The 13,026-nt window shown below is 39.5% G+C and overlaps 14 non-coding genes across 14 annotated transcripts; all 14 read right to left on the reverse strand.

The window, feature by feature from the left end:
* Positions 1 to 741: 741 nt before the first annotated feature.
* Positions 742 to 830, reverse strand: TRNAM-CAU (transfer RNA methionine (anticodon CAU)). Its single transcript is given in 2 exon segments — positions 742 to 777; positions 794 to 830. It is a non-coding gene; the product is annotated as a tRNA-Met (tRNA).
* Positions 831 to 1,679: 849 nt separating this feature from the next.
* On the reverse strand, positions 1,680 to 1,768 carry TRNAM-CAU (transfer RNA methionine (anticodon CAU)). Its single transcript is given in 2 exon segments — positions 1,680 to 1,715; positions 1,732 to 1,768. It is a non-coding gene; the product is annotated as a tRNA-Met (tRNA).
* Positions 1,769 to 3,084: 1,316 nt separating this feature from the next.
* On the reverse strand, positions 3,085 to 3,173 carry TRNAM-CAU (transfer RNA methionine (anticodon CAU)). Its single transcript is given in 2 exon segments — positions 3,085 to 3,120; positions 3,137 to 3,173. It is a non-coding gene; the product is annotated as a tRNA-Met (tRNA).
* An 848-nt stretch (positions 3,174 to 4,021) lies between these two features.
* Positions 4,022 to 4,110, reverse strand: TRNAM-CAU (transfer RNA methionine (anticodon CAU)). Its single transcript is given in 2 exon segments — positions 4,022 to 4,057; positions 4,074 to 4,110. It is a non-coding gene; the product is annotated as a tRNA-Met (tRNA).
* A 380-nt stretch (positions 4,111 to 4,490) lies between these two features.
* Positions 4,491 to 4,579, reverse strand: TRNAM-CAU (transfer RNA methionine (anticodon CAU)). The gene is given in 2 exon segments: positions 4,491 to 4,526; positions 4,543 to 4,579. It is a non-coding gene; the product is annotated as a tRNA-Met (tRNA).
* A 380-nt stretch (positions 4,580 to 4,959) lies between these two features.
* TRNAM-CAU (transfer RNA methionine (anticodon CAU)) lies at positions 4,960 to 5,048 on the reverse strand. Its single transcript is given in 2 exon segments — positions 4,960 to 4,995; positions 5,012 to 5,048. It is a non-coding gene; the product is annotated as a tRNA-Met (tRNA).
* An 849-nt stretch (positions 5,049 to 5,897) lies between these two features.
* On the reverse strand, positions 5,898 to 5,986 carry TRNAM-CAU (transfer RNA methionine (anticodon CAU)). The gene is given in 2 exon segments: positions 5,898 to 5,933; positions 5,950 to 5,986. It is a non-coding gene; the product is annotated as a tRNA-Met (tRNA).
* Positions 5,987 to 6,366: 380 nt separating this feature from the next.
* Positions 6,367 to 6,455, reverse strand: TRNAM-CAU (transfer RNA methionine (anticodon CAU)). Its single transcript is given in 2 exon segments — positions 6,367 to 6,402; positions 6,419 to 6,455. It is a non-coding gene; the product is annotated as a tRNA-Met (tRNA).
* Positions 6,456 to 7,773: 1,318 nt separating this feature from the next.
* On the reverse strand, positions 7,774 to 7,862 carry TRNAM-CAU (transfer RNA methionine (anticodon CAU)). The gene is given in 2 exon segments: positions 7,774 to 7,809; positions 7,826 to 7,862. It is a non-coding gene; the product is annotated as a tRNA-Met (tRNA).
* A 380-nt stretch (positions 7,863 to 8,242) lies between these two features.
* Positions 8,243 to 8,331, reverse strand: TRNAM-CAU (transfer RNA methionine (anticodon CAU)). Its single transcript is given in 2 exon segments — positions 8,243 to 8,278; positions 8,295 to 8,331. It is a non-coding gene; the product is annotated as a tRNA-Met (tRNA).
* Positions 8,332 to 10,117: 1,786 nt separating this feature from the next.
* On the reverse strand, positions 10,118 to 10,206 carry TRNAM-CAU (transfer RNA methionine (anticodon CAU)). The gene is given in 2 exon segments: positions 10,118 to 10,153; positions 10,170 to 10,206. It is a non-coding gene; the product is annotated as a tRNA-Met (tRNA).
* Positions 10,207 to 11,054: 848 nt separating this feature from the next.
* On the reverse strand, positions 11,055 to 11,143 carry TRNAM-CAU (transfer RNA methionine (anticodon CAU)). The gene is given in 2 exon segments: positions 11,055 to 11,090; positions 11,107 to 11,143. It is a non-coding gene; the product is annotated as a tRNA-Met (tRNA).
* An 848-nt stretch (positions 11,144 to 11,991) lies between these two features.
* Positions 11,992 to 12,080, reverse strand: TRNAM-CAU (transfer RNA methionine (anticodon CAU)). The gene is given in 2 exon segments: positions 11,992 to 12,027; positions 12,044 to 12,080. It is a non-coding gene; the product is annotated as a tRNA-Met (tRNA).
* Positions 12,081 to 12,928: 848 nt separating this feature from the next.
* Positions 12,929 to 13,017, reverse strand: TRNAM-CAU (transfer RNA methionine (anticodon CAU)). Its single transcript is given in 2 exon segments — positions 12,929 to 12,964; positions 12,981 to 13,017. It is a non-coding gene; the product is annotated as a tRNA-Met (tRNA).
* Positions 13,018 to 13,026: the final 9 nt, after the last annotated feature.

Here is a 13,026-nt window from a genome sequence, read left to right on the forward strand (position 1 = left end):
CAGAAATGTATAGAAAAGAAGAAAATTGAGAGAGAGCCGCAGACTCGAGAACTGAACTCAGGACTTTCAGATTAATCTGTATTGATAGATGAAGATAATGACGCGCTGCGTCAATGGCCCTCAGGAAGATGCATGGAAATATATTTCAGCATGTTGCGTGATTATGTATGCATTCGTTGTATATAGAAAACACCTCGTGTTGACCATTAGGCGACACAAACACTTGAAAAAACACATTGATTTCAGAAATATATAAGAAAAGTTAGAAACTGTGCCCCAGCTCAGGATCGAACTCAGGACCTTCAGATTACTCTGTTCAGAGATTATGAGACTGACGCGCTGCCAACTGCGCTACTGAGGCTTGATCGAAACCAATTTCCTCATGTGTGTTCGCGTATGCATTCACTGTACACGAAACTCCTCGTGTTAATGATACCAATGGAACACTTTTGAAAGGACACATTCATTTCAGAAATGTATAGAAAAGAAGAAAATTGAGAGAGTGCCGCAGACTCGAGAACTGAACTCAGGACTTTCAGATTAATCTGTATTGATAGATGAAGATAATGACGCGCTGTGTCAATGGCCCTTAGGAAGATGCGTAGAAATATATTTCAGCATGTTGCGTGATTATGTATGCATTCGTTGTATATAGAAAACACCTCGTGTTGACCATTACGCGACACAAACACTTGAAAAAACACATTGATTTCAGAAATATATAAGAAAAGTTAGAAACTGTGCCCCAGCTGAGGATCGAACTCAGGACCTTCAGATTACTCTGTTCAAAGATTATGAGACTGACGCGCTGCCAACTGCGCTACTGAGGCTTGATTGAAACCAATTTCCTCACGTGTGTTCGCGTATGCATTCACTGTACACGAAACTCCTCGTGTTAATGATACCAATGAAACACTTTTGAAAGGACACATTCATTTCAGAAATGTATAGAAAAGAAGAAAATTGAGAGAGAGCCGCAGATACAAGAACTGAACTCAGGACTTTCAAATTAATCTGTATTGATAGATGAAGATAATGACGCGCTGTGTCAATGGCCCTTAGGAAGATGCGTAGAAATATATTTCAGCATGTTGCGTGATTATGTATGCATTCGTTGTATATAGAAAACACCTCGTGTTGACCATTAGGCGACACAAACACTTGAAAAAACACATTGATTTCAGAAATATATAAGAAAAGTAAGAAACTGTGCCTCAGCTGAGGATTGAACTCAGGACCTTCATATTACTCTGTTCAAAGATTATGAGACTGACGCGCTGCCAACTGCGCTGCTGAGGCTTGATCGAAACTAATTTCCTCACGTGTGTTCGCGTATGCATTCACTGTACACGAAACTCCTCGTGTTAATGATACCAATGAAACACTTTTGAAAGGACACATTCATTTCAGAAATGTATAGAAAAGAAGAAAATTGAGAGAGAGCCGCAGATACAAGAACTGAACTCAGGACTTTCAGATTAATCTGTATTGATAGATGAAGATAATGACGCGCTGTGTCAATGGCCCTTAGGAAGATGCGTAGAAATATATTTCAGCATGTTGCGTGATTATGTATGCATTCGTTGTATATAGAAAACACCTCGTGTTGACCATTAGGCGACACAAACACTTGAAAAAACATATTGATTTCAGAAATATATAAGAAAAGTTAGAAACTGTGCCCCAGCTGAGGATCGAACTCAGGACCTTCAGATTACTCTGTTCAGAGATTATGAGACTGACGCGCTGCCAACTGCGCTACTGAGGCTTGATCGAAACCAATTTCCTCATGTGTGTTCGCGTATGCATTCACTGTACACGAAACTCGTCGTGTTAATGATACGAATGAAACACTTTTGAAAGGACACATTCATTTCAGAAATGTATAGAAAAGAAGAAAATTGAGAGAGAGCCGCAGACTCGAGAACTGAACTCAGGACTTTCAGATTAATCTGTATTGATAGATGAAGATAATGACGCGCTGTGTCAATGGCCCTTAGGAAGATGCGTAGAAATATATTTCAGCATGTTGCGTGATTATGTATGCATTCGTTGTATATAGAAAACACCTCGTGTTGACCATTAGGCGACACAAACACTTGAAAAAACACATTGATTTCAGAAATATATAAGAAAAGTAAGAAACTGTGCCCCAGCTGAGGATCGAACTCAGGACCTTCATATTACTCTGTTCAGAGATTATGAGACTGACGCGTCGTCAACAGTGCTACTGAGGCTTGATCGGAACCAATTTCCCCATGTGTGTTCACGTATGCATTCACTGTACACGAAACTCCTCGTGTTTATGATAAGAATGAAACACTTTGGAAAGGACACATTCATTTCAGAAATGTATAGAAAAGAAGAAAATTGAGAGAGAGCCGCAGATACAAGAACTGAACTCAGGACTTTCAGATTAATCTGTATTGATAGATGAAGATAATGACGCGCTTTGTCAATGGCCCTTAGGAAGATGTTAGAAATATATTTCAGCATGTTGCGTGATTATGTATGAATTCGTTGTATATAGAAAACACCTCGTGTTGACCATTAGGCGACACAAACACTTGAAAAAACACATTGATTTCAGAAATATATAAGAAAAGTTAGAAACTGTGCCCCAGCTGAGGATCGAACACAGGACCTTCAGATTACTCTGTTCAGAGATTATGAGACTGACGCGCTGCCAACTGCGCTACTGAGGCTTGATTAAAACCAATTTCCTCATGTGTGTTCGCGTATGCATTCACTGTACACGAAACTCGTCGTGTTAATGATACGAATGAAACACTTTTGAAAGGACACATTCATTTCAGAAATGTATAGAAAAGAAGAAAATATTGAGAGAACCGCAGACTCGAGAACTGAACTCAGGACTTTCAGATTAATCTGTATTGATAGATGAAGATAATGACGCGCTGTGTCAATGGCCCTTAGGAAGATGCTAGAAATATATTTCAGCATGTTGCGTGATTATGTATGAATTCGTTGTATATAGAAAACACCTCGTGTTGACCATTAGGCGACACAAACACTTGAAAAAACACATTGATTTCAGAAATATATAAGAAAAGTTAGAAACTGTGCCCCAGCTGAGGATCGAACTCAGGACCTTCAGATTACTCTGTTCAGAGATTATGAGACTGACGCGCTGCCAACTGCGCTACTGAGGCTTGATCAAAACCAATTTCCTCATGTCTGTTCGCGTATGCATTCACTGTACACGAAACTCCTCGTCTTAATGATACCAATGAAACACATTTGAAAGGACACATTCATTTCAGAAATGTATAGAAAAGAAGAAAATTGAGAGAGAGCCGCAGACTCGAGAACTGAACTCAGGACTTTCAGATTAATCTGTATTGATAGATGAAGATAATGACGCGCTGCGTCAATGGCCCTTAGGAAGATGCATGGAAATATATTTCAGCATGTTGCGTGATTATGTATGCATTCGTTGTATATAGAAAACACCTCGTGTTGACCATTAGGCGACACTAACACTTGAAAAAACACATTGATTTCAGAAATATATAAGAAAAGTTAGAAACTGTGCCCCAGCTGAGGATCGAACGCAGGACCTTCAGATTACTCTGTTCAGAGATTATGAGACTGGCGCGCTGCCAACTGCGCTACTGAGGCTTGATTAAAACCAATTTCCTCATGTGTGTTCGCGTATGCATTCACTGTACACGAAACTCGTCGTGTTAATGATACGAATGAAACACTTTTGAAAGGACACATTCATTTCAGAAATGTATAGAAAAGAAGAAAATATTGAGAGAACCGCAGACTCGAGAACTGAACTCAGGACTTTCAGATTAATCTGTATTGATAGATGAAGATAATGACGCGCTGTGTCAATGGCCCTTAGGAAGATGCTAGAAATATATTTCAGCACGTTGCGTGATTATGTATGAATTCGTTGTATATAGAAAACACCTCGTGTTGACCATTAGGCGACACAAACACTTGAAAAAACACATTGATTTCAGAAATATATAAGAAAAGTTAGAAACTGTGCCCCAGCTGAGGATCGAACTCAGGACCTTCAGATTACTCTGTTCAGAGATTATGAGACTGACGCGCTGCCAACTGCGCTACTGAGGCTTGATCAAAACCAATTTCCTCATGTCTGTTCGCGTATGCATTCACTGTACACGAAACTCCTCGTGTTAATGATACCAATGAAACACATTTGAAAGGACACATTCATTTCAGAAATGTATAGAAAAGAAGAAAATTGAGAGAGAGCCGCAGACTCGAGAACTGAACTCAGGACTTTCAGATTAATCTGTATTGATAGATGAAGATAATGACGCGCTGCGTCAATGGCCCTCAGGAAGATGCATGGAAATATATTTCAGCATGTTGCGTGATTATGTATGCATTCGTTGTATATAGAAAACACCTCGTGTTGACCATTAGGCGACACTAACACTTGAAAAAACACATTGATTTCAGAAATATATAAGAAAAGTTAGAAACTGTGCCCCAGCTGAGGATCGAACTCAGGACCTTCAGATTACTCTGTTCAGAGATTATGAGACTGACGCGCTGCCAACTGCGCTACTGAGGCTTGATCGAAACCAATTTCCTCATGTGTGTTCGCGTATGCATTCACTGTACACGAAACTCCTCGTGTTAATGATACCAATGGAACACTTTTGAAAGGACACATTCATTTCAGAAATGTATAGAAAAGAAGAAAATTGAGAGAGTGCCGCAGACTCGAGAACTGAACTCAGGACTTTCAGATTAATCTGTATTGATAGATGAAGATAATGACGCGCTGTGTCAATGGCCCTTAGGAAGATGCGTAGAAATATATTTCAGCATGTTGCGTGATTATGTATGCATTCGTTGTATATAGAAAACACCTCGTGTTGACCATTACGCGACACAAACACTTGAAAAAACACATTGATTTCAGAAATATATAAGAAAAGTTAGAAACTGTGCCCCAGCTGAGGATCGAACTCAGGACCTTCAGATTACTCTGTTCAAAGATTATGAGACTGACGCGCTGCCAACTGCGCTACTGAGGCTTGATTGAAACCAATTTCCTCACGTGTGTTCGCGTATGCATTCACTGTACACGAAACTCCTCGTGTTAATGATACCAATGAAACACTTTTGAAAGGACACATTCATTTCAGAAATGTATAGAAAAGAAGAAAATTGAGAGAGAGCCGCAGATACAAGAACTGAACTCAGGACTTTCAGATTAATCTGTATTGATAGATGAAGATAATGACGCGCTGTGTCAATGGCCCTTAGGAAGATGCGTAGAAATATATTTCAGCATGTTGCGTGATTATGTATGCATTCGTTGTATATAGAAAACACCTCGTGTTGACCATTAGGCGACACAAACACTTGAAAAAATACATTGATTTCAGAAATATATAAGAAAAGTAAGAAACTGTGCCTCAGCTGAGGATTGAACTCAGGACCTTCATATTACTCTGTTCAAAGATTATGAGACTGACGCGCTGCCAACTGCGCTGCTGAGGCTTGATCGAAACTAATTTCCTCACGTGTGTTCGCGTATGCATTCACTGTACACGAAACTCCTCGTGTTAATGATACCAATGAAACACTTTTGAAAGGACACATTCATTTCAGAAATGTATAGAAAAGAAGAAAATTGAGAGAGAGCCGCAGATACAAGAACTGAACTCAGGACTTTCAGATTAATCTGTATTGATAGATGAAGATAATGACGCGCTGTGTCAATGGCCCTTAGGAAGATGCGTAGAAATATATTTCAGCATGTTGCGTGATTATGTATGCATTCGTTGTATATAGAAAACACCTCGTGTTGACCATTAGGCGACACAAACACTTGAAAAAACATATTGATTTCAGAAATATATAAGAAAAGTTAGAAACTGTGCCCCAGCTGAGGATCGAACTCAGGACCATCAGATTACTCTGTTCAGAGATTATGAGACTGACGCGCTGCCAACTGCGCTACTGAGGCTTGATCGAAACCAATTTCCTCATGTGTGTTCGCGTATGCATTCACTGTACACGAAACTCGTCGTGTTAATGATACGAATGAAACACTTTTGAAAGGACACATTCATTTCAGAAATGTATAGAAAAGAAGAAAATTGAGAGAGAGCCGCAGACTCGAGAACTGAACTCAGGACTTTCAGATTAATCTGTATTGATAGATGAAGATAATGACGCGCTGTGTCAATGGCCCTTAGGAAGATGCGTAGAAATATATTTCAGCATGTTGCGTGATTATGTATGCATTCGTTGTATATAGAAAACACCTCGTGTTGACCTTTACGCGACACAAACACTTGAAAAAACACATTGATTTCAGAAATATATAAGAAAAGTTAGAAACTGTGCCCCAGCTGAGGATCGAACTCAGGACCTTCAGATTACTCTGTTCAGAGATTATGCGACTGACGCGCTGCCAACTGCGCTACTGAGGCTTGATCGAAACCAATTTCCTCATCTGTGTTCGCGTATGCATTCCCTGTACACGAAACTCCTCGTGTTAATGATACCAATGAAACACTTTTGAAAGGACACATTCATTTCAGAAATGTATAGAAAAGAAGAAAATTGAGAGAGAGCCGCAGACTCGAGAACTGAACTGAGGACTTTCAGATTAATCTGTATTGATAGATGAAGATAATGACGCGCAGTGTCAATGGCCCTTAGGAAGATGCGTAGAAATATATTTCAGCATGTTGCGTGATTATGTATGCATTCGTTGTATATAGAAAACACCTCGTGTTGACCATTAGGCGACACAGACACTTGAAAAAACATATTGATTTCAGAAATATATAAGAAATGTAAGAAACTATGCCCCAGCTGAGGATCGAACTCAGGACCTTCATATTACTCTGTTCAGAGATTATGAGACTGACGCGCTGCCAACAGCGCTACTGAGGCTTGATTAAAACCAATTTCCTCATGTGTGTTCGCGAATGCATTCACTGTACACGAAACTCGTCGTGTTAATGATACGAATGAAACACTTTTGAAAGGAGACATTCATTTTAGAAATGTATAGAAAAGAAGAAAATTGAGAGAGAGCCGCAGACTCGAGAACTAAACTCAGGACTTTCACATTAATCTGTATTGATAGATGAAGATAATGACGCGCTGTGTCAATGGCCCTTAGGAAGATGCGTAGAAATATATTTCAGCATGTTGCGTGATTATGTATGCATTCGTTGTATATAGAAAACACCTCCTGTTGACCATTAGGCGACACAAACACTTGAAAAAACACATTGATTTCAGAAATATATAAGAAAAGTAAGAAACTGTGCCCCAGCTGAGGATCGAACTCAGGACCTTCAGATTACTCTGTTCAGATATTATGAGACTGACGCGCTGCCAACAGCGCTACTGAGGCTTGATTAAAACCAATTTCCTCATGTGTGTTCGCGAATGCATTCACTGTACACGAAACTCGTCGTGTTAATGATACGAATGAAACACTTTTGAAAGGAGACATTCATTTCAGAAATGTATAGAAAAGAAGAAAATTGAGAGAGAGCCGCAGACTCGAGAACTAAACTCAGGACTTTCACATTAATCTGTATTGATAGATGAAGATAATGACGCGCTGTGTCAATGGCCCTTAGGAAGATGCGTAGAAATATATTTCAGCATGTTGCGTGATTATGTATGCATTCGTTGTATATAGAAAACACCTCGTGTTGACCATTAGGCGACACAAACACTTGAAAAAACACATTGATTTCAGAAATATATAAGAAAAGTTAGAAACTGTGCCCCAGCTGAGGATCGAACTCAGGACCTTCAGATTACTCTGTTCAGAGATTATGCGACTGACGCGCTGCCAACTGCGCTACTGAGGCTTGATCGAAACCAATTTCCTCATCTGTGTTCGCGTATGCATTCACTGTACACGAAACTCGTCGTGTTAATGATACGAATGAAACACTTTTGAAAGGACACATTCATTTCAGAAATGTATAGAAAAGAAGAAAATTGAGAGAGAGCCGCAGACTCGAGAACTGAACTCAGGACTTTCAGATTAATCTGTATTGATAGATGAAGATAATGACGCGCTGTGTCAATGGCCCTTAGGAAGATGCGTAGAAATATATTTCAGCATGTTGCGTGATTATGTATGCATTCGTTGTATATAGAAAACACCTCGTGTTGACCATTACGCGACACAAACACTTGAAAAAACACATTGATTTCAGAAATATATAAGAAAAGTTAGAAACTGTGCCCCAGCTGAGGATCGAACTCAGGACCTTCAGATTACTCTGTTCAGAGATTATGCGACTGACGCGCTGCCAACTGCGCTACTGAGGCTTGATCGAAACCAATTTCCTCATCTGTGTTCGCGTATGCATTCACTGTACACGAAACTCCTCGTGTTAATGATACCAATGAAACACTTTTGAAAGGACACATTCATTTCAGAAATGTATAGAAAAGAAGAAAATTGAGAGAGAGCCGCAGACTCGAGAACTGAACTGAGGACTTTCAGATTAATCTGTATTGATAGATGAAGATAATGACGCGCAGTGTCAATGGCCCTTAGGAAGATGCGTAGAAATATATTTCAGCATGTTGCGTGATTATGTATGCATTCGTTGTATATAGAAAACACCTCGTGTTGACCATTAGGCGACACAGACACTTGAAAAAACATATTGATTTCAGAAATATATAAGAAAAGTAAGAAACTATGCCCCAGCTGAGGATCGAACTCAGGACCTTCATATTACTCTGTTCAGAGATTATGAGACTGACGCGCTGCCAACAGCGCTACTGAGGCTTGATTAAAACCAATTTCCTCATGTGTGTTCGCGAATGCATTCACTGTACACGAAACTCGTCGTGTTAATGATACGAATGAAACACTTTTGAAAGGAGACATTCATTTTAGAAATGTATAGAAAAGAAGAAAATTGAGAGAGAGCCGCAGACTCGAGAACTAAACTCAGGACTTTCACATTAATCTGTATTGATAGATGAAGATAATGACGCGCTGTGTCAATGGCCCTTAGGAAGATGCGTAGAAATATATTTCAGCATGTTGCGTGATTATGTATGCATTCGTTGTATATAGAAAACACCTCCTGTTGACCATTAGGCGACACAAACACTTGAAAAAACACATTGATTTCAGAAATATATAAGAAAAGTAAGAAACTGTGCCCCAGCTGAGGATCGAACTCAGGAGCTTCAGATTACTCTGTTCAGATATTATGAGACTGACGCGCTGCCAACAGCGCTACTGAGCCTTGATTAAAACCAATTTCCTCATGTGTGTTCGCGAATGCATTCACTGTACACGAAACTCGTCGTGTTAATGATACGAATGAAATACTTTTGAAAGGAGACATTCATTTCAGAAATGTATAGAAAAGAAGAAAATTGAGAGAGAGCCGCAGACTCGAGAACTAAACTCAGGACTTTCACATTAATCTGTATTGATAGATGAAGATAATGACGCGCTGTGTCAATGGCCCTTAGGAAGATGCGTAGAAATATATTTCAGCATGTTGCGTGATTATGTATGCATTCGTTGTATATAGAAAACACCTCGTGTTGACCATTAGGCGACACAAACACTTGAAAAAACACATTGATTTCAGAAATATATAAGAAAAGTAAGAAACTGTGCCCCAGCTCAGGATCGAACTCAGGACCTTCATATTACTCTGTTCAGAGATTATGAAACTGACGCGTTGCCAACTGCGTTACTGAGGCTTGATCAAAAGCAATTTCGTCATGTGTGTTCGCGTATGCATTCACTGTACACGAAACTCCTCGTGTTTATGATACGAATGAAACACTTTTGAAAGGACACATTCATTTCAGAAATGTATAGAAAAGAAGAAAATTGAGAGAGAGCCGCAGATACAAGAACTGAACTCAGGACTTTCAGATTAATCTGTATTGATAGATGAAGATAATGACGCGCTTTGTCAATGGCCCTTAGGAAGATGCTAGAAATATATTTCAGCATGTTGCGTGATTATGTATGAATTCGTTGTATATAGAAAACACCTCGTGTTGACCATTAGGCGACACAAACACTTGAAAAAACACATTGATTTCAGAAATATACAAGAAAAGTTAGAAACTGTGCCCCAGCTGAGGATCGAACTCAGGACCTTCAGATTACTCTGTTCAGAGATTATGAGACTGACGCGCTGCCAACTGCGCTACTGAGGCTTGATTAAAACCAATTTCCTCATGTGTGTTCGCGTATGCATTCACTGTACACGAAACTCGTCGTGTTAATGATACCAATGAAACACTTTTGAAAGGACACATTCATTTCAGAAATGTATAGAAAAGAAGAAAATTGAGAGAGTGCCGCAGACTCGAGAACTGAACTCAGGACTTTCAGATTAATCTGTATTGATAGATGAAGATAATGACGCGCTGTGTCAATGGCCCTTAGGAAGATACGTAGAAATATATTTCAGCATGTTGCGTGATTATGTATGCATTCGTTGTATATAGAAAACACCTCGTGTTGACCATTAGGCGACACAAACACTTGAAAAAACACATTGATTTCAGAAATATATAAGAAAAGTAAGAAACTGCGCCCCAGCTGAGGATCGAACTCAGGACCTTCATATTACTCTGTTCAGAGATTATGAGACTGACGCGTTGTCAACAGCGCTACTGAGGCTTGATCGGAACCAATTTCCCCATGTGTGTTCACGTATGCATTCACTGTACACGAAACTCCTCGTGTTTATGATAAGAATGAAACACTTTGGAAAGGACACATTCATTTCAGAAATGTATAGAAAAGAAGAAAATTGAGAGAGAGCCGCAGATACAAGAACTGAACTCAGGACTTTCAGATTAATCTGTATTGATAGATGAAGATAATGACGCGCTTTGTCAATGGCCCTTAGGAAGATGTTAGAAATATATTTCAGCATGTTGCGTGATTATGTATGAATTCGTTGTATATAGAAAACACCTCGTGTTGACCATTAGGCGACACAAACACTTGAAAAAACACATTGATTTCAGAAATATATAAGAAAAGTTAGAAACTGTGCCCCAGCTGAGGATCGAACTCAGGACCTTCAGATTACTCTGTTCAGAGATTATGAGACTGACGCGCTGCCAACTGCGCTACTCAGGCTTGATCGAAACCAATTTCCTCATGTGTGTTCGCGTATGCATTCACTGTACACGAAACTCGTCGTGTTAATGATACGAATGAAACACTTTTGAAAGGACACATTCATTTCAGAAATGTATAGAAAAGAAGAAAATTGAGAGAGAGCCGCAGACTCGAGAACTGAACTCAGGACTTTCAGATTAATCTGTATTTTTAGATGAAGATAATGACGCGCTGTGTCAATGGCCCTTAGGAAGATGCGTAGAAATATATTTCAGCATGTTGCGTGATTATGTATGCATTCGTTGTATATAGAAAACACCTCGTGTTGACCATTAGGCGACACAAACACTTGAAAAAACACATTGATTTCAGAAATATATAAGAAAAGTAAGAAACTGCGCCCCAGCTGAGGATCGAACTCAGGACCTTCATATTACTCTGTTCAGAGATTATGAGACTGACGCGTTGTCAACAGCGCTACTGAGGCTTGATCGGAACCAATTTCCCCATGTGTGTTCACGTATGCATTCACTGTACACGAAACTCCTCGTGTTTATGATAAGAATGAAACACTTTGGAAAGGACACATTCATTTCAGAAATGTATAGAAAAGAAGAAAATTGAGAGAGAGCCGCAGATACAAGAACTGAACTCAGGACTTTCAGATTAATCTGTATTGATAGATGAAGATAATGACGCGCTTTGTCAATGGCCCTTAGGAAGATGTTAGAAATATATTTCAGCATGTTGCGTGATTATGTATGAATTCGTTGTATATAGAAAACACCTCGTGTTGACCATTAGGCGACACAAACACTTGAAAAAACACATTGATTTCAGAAATATACAAGAAAAGTTAGAAACTGTGCCCCAGCTGAGGATCGAACTCAGGACCTTCAGATTACTCTGTTCAGAGATTATGAGTCTGACGCGCTGCCAACTGCGCTACTGAGGCTTGATCGAAACCAATTTCCTCATGTGTGTTCGCGTATGCATTCACTGTACACGAAACTCCTCGTGTTAATGATACCAATGAAACACTTTTGAAAGGACACATTCATTTCAGAAATGTATAGAAAAGTAGAAAATTGAGAGAGAGCCGCAGATACAAGAACTGAACTCAGGACTTTCAGATTAATCTATATTGATAGATGAAGATAATGACGCGCTGCGTCAATGGCCCTTAGGAAGATGCATGGAAATATATTTCAGCATGTTGCGTGATTATGTATGCATTCGTTGTATATAGAAAACACCTCGTGTTGACCATTAGGCGACACTAAAACTTGAAAAAACACATTGATTTCAGAAATATATAAGAGAAGTTAGAAACTGTGCCCCAGCTGAGGATCGAACTCAGGACCTTCAGATTACTCTGTTCAGAGATTATGAGACTGACGCGCTGCCAACTGCGCTACTGAGGATTGATTAAAACCAATTTCCTCATGTGTGTTCGCGTATGCATTCACTGTACACGAAACTCGTCGTGTTTATGATACGAATGAAACACTTTTGAAAGGACACATTCATTTCAGAAATGTATAGAAAAGAAGAAAATATTGAGAGAACCGCAGACTCGAGAACTGAACTCAGGACTTTCAGATTAATCTGTATTGATAGATGAAGATAATGACGCGCTGTGTCAATGGCCCTTAGGCAGATGCTAGAAATATATTTCAGCATGTTGCGTGATTATGTATGAATTCGTTGTATATAGAAAACACCTCGTGTTGACCATTAGGCGACACAAACATTTGAAAAAACACATTGATTTCAGAAATATATAAGAAAAGTTAGAAACTGTGCCCCAGCTGAGGATCGAACTCAGGACCTTCAGATTACTCTGTTCAGAGATTATGAGACTGACGCGCTGCCAACTGTGCTACTGAGGCTTGATTAAA

This window comes from Pholcus phalangioides, unplaced genomic scaffold, assembly GCF_987345545.1.
Source record: "Pholcus phalangioides strain wild (caught in Gottingen) unplaced genomic scaffold, Ppha-v1.0 ptg000017l_1, whole genome shotgun sequence".
Lineage (NCBI taxonomy): Eukaryota > Metazoa > Arthropoda > Arachnida > Araneae > Pholcidae > Pholcus > Pholcus phalangioides.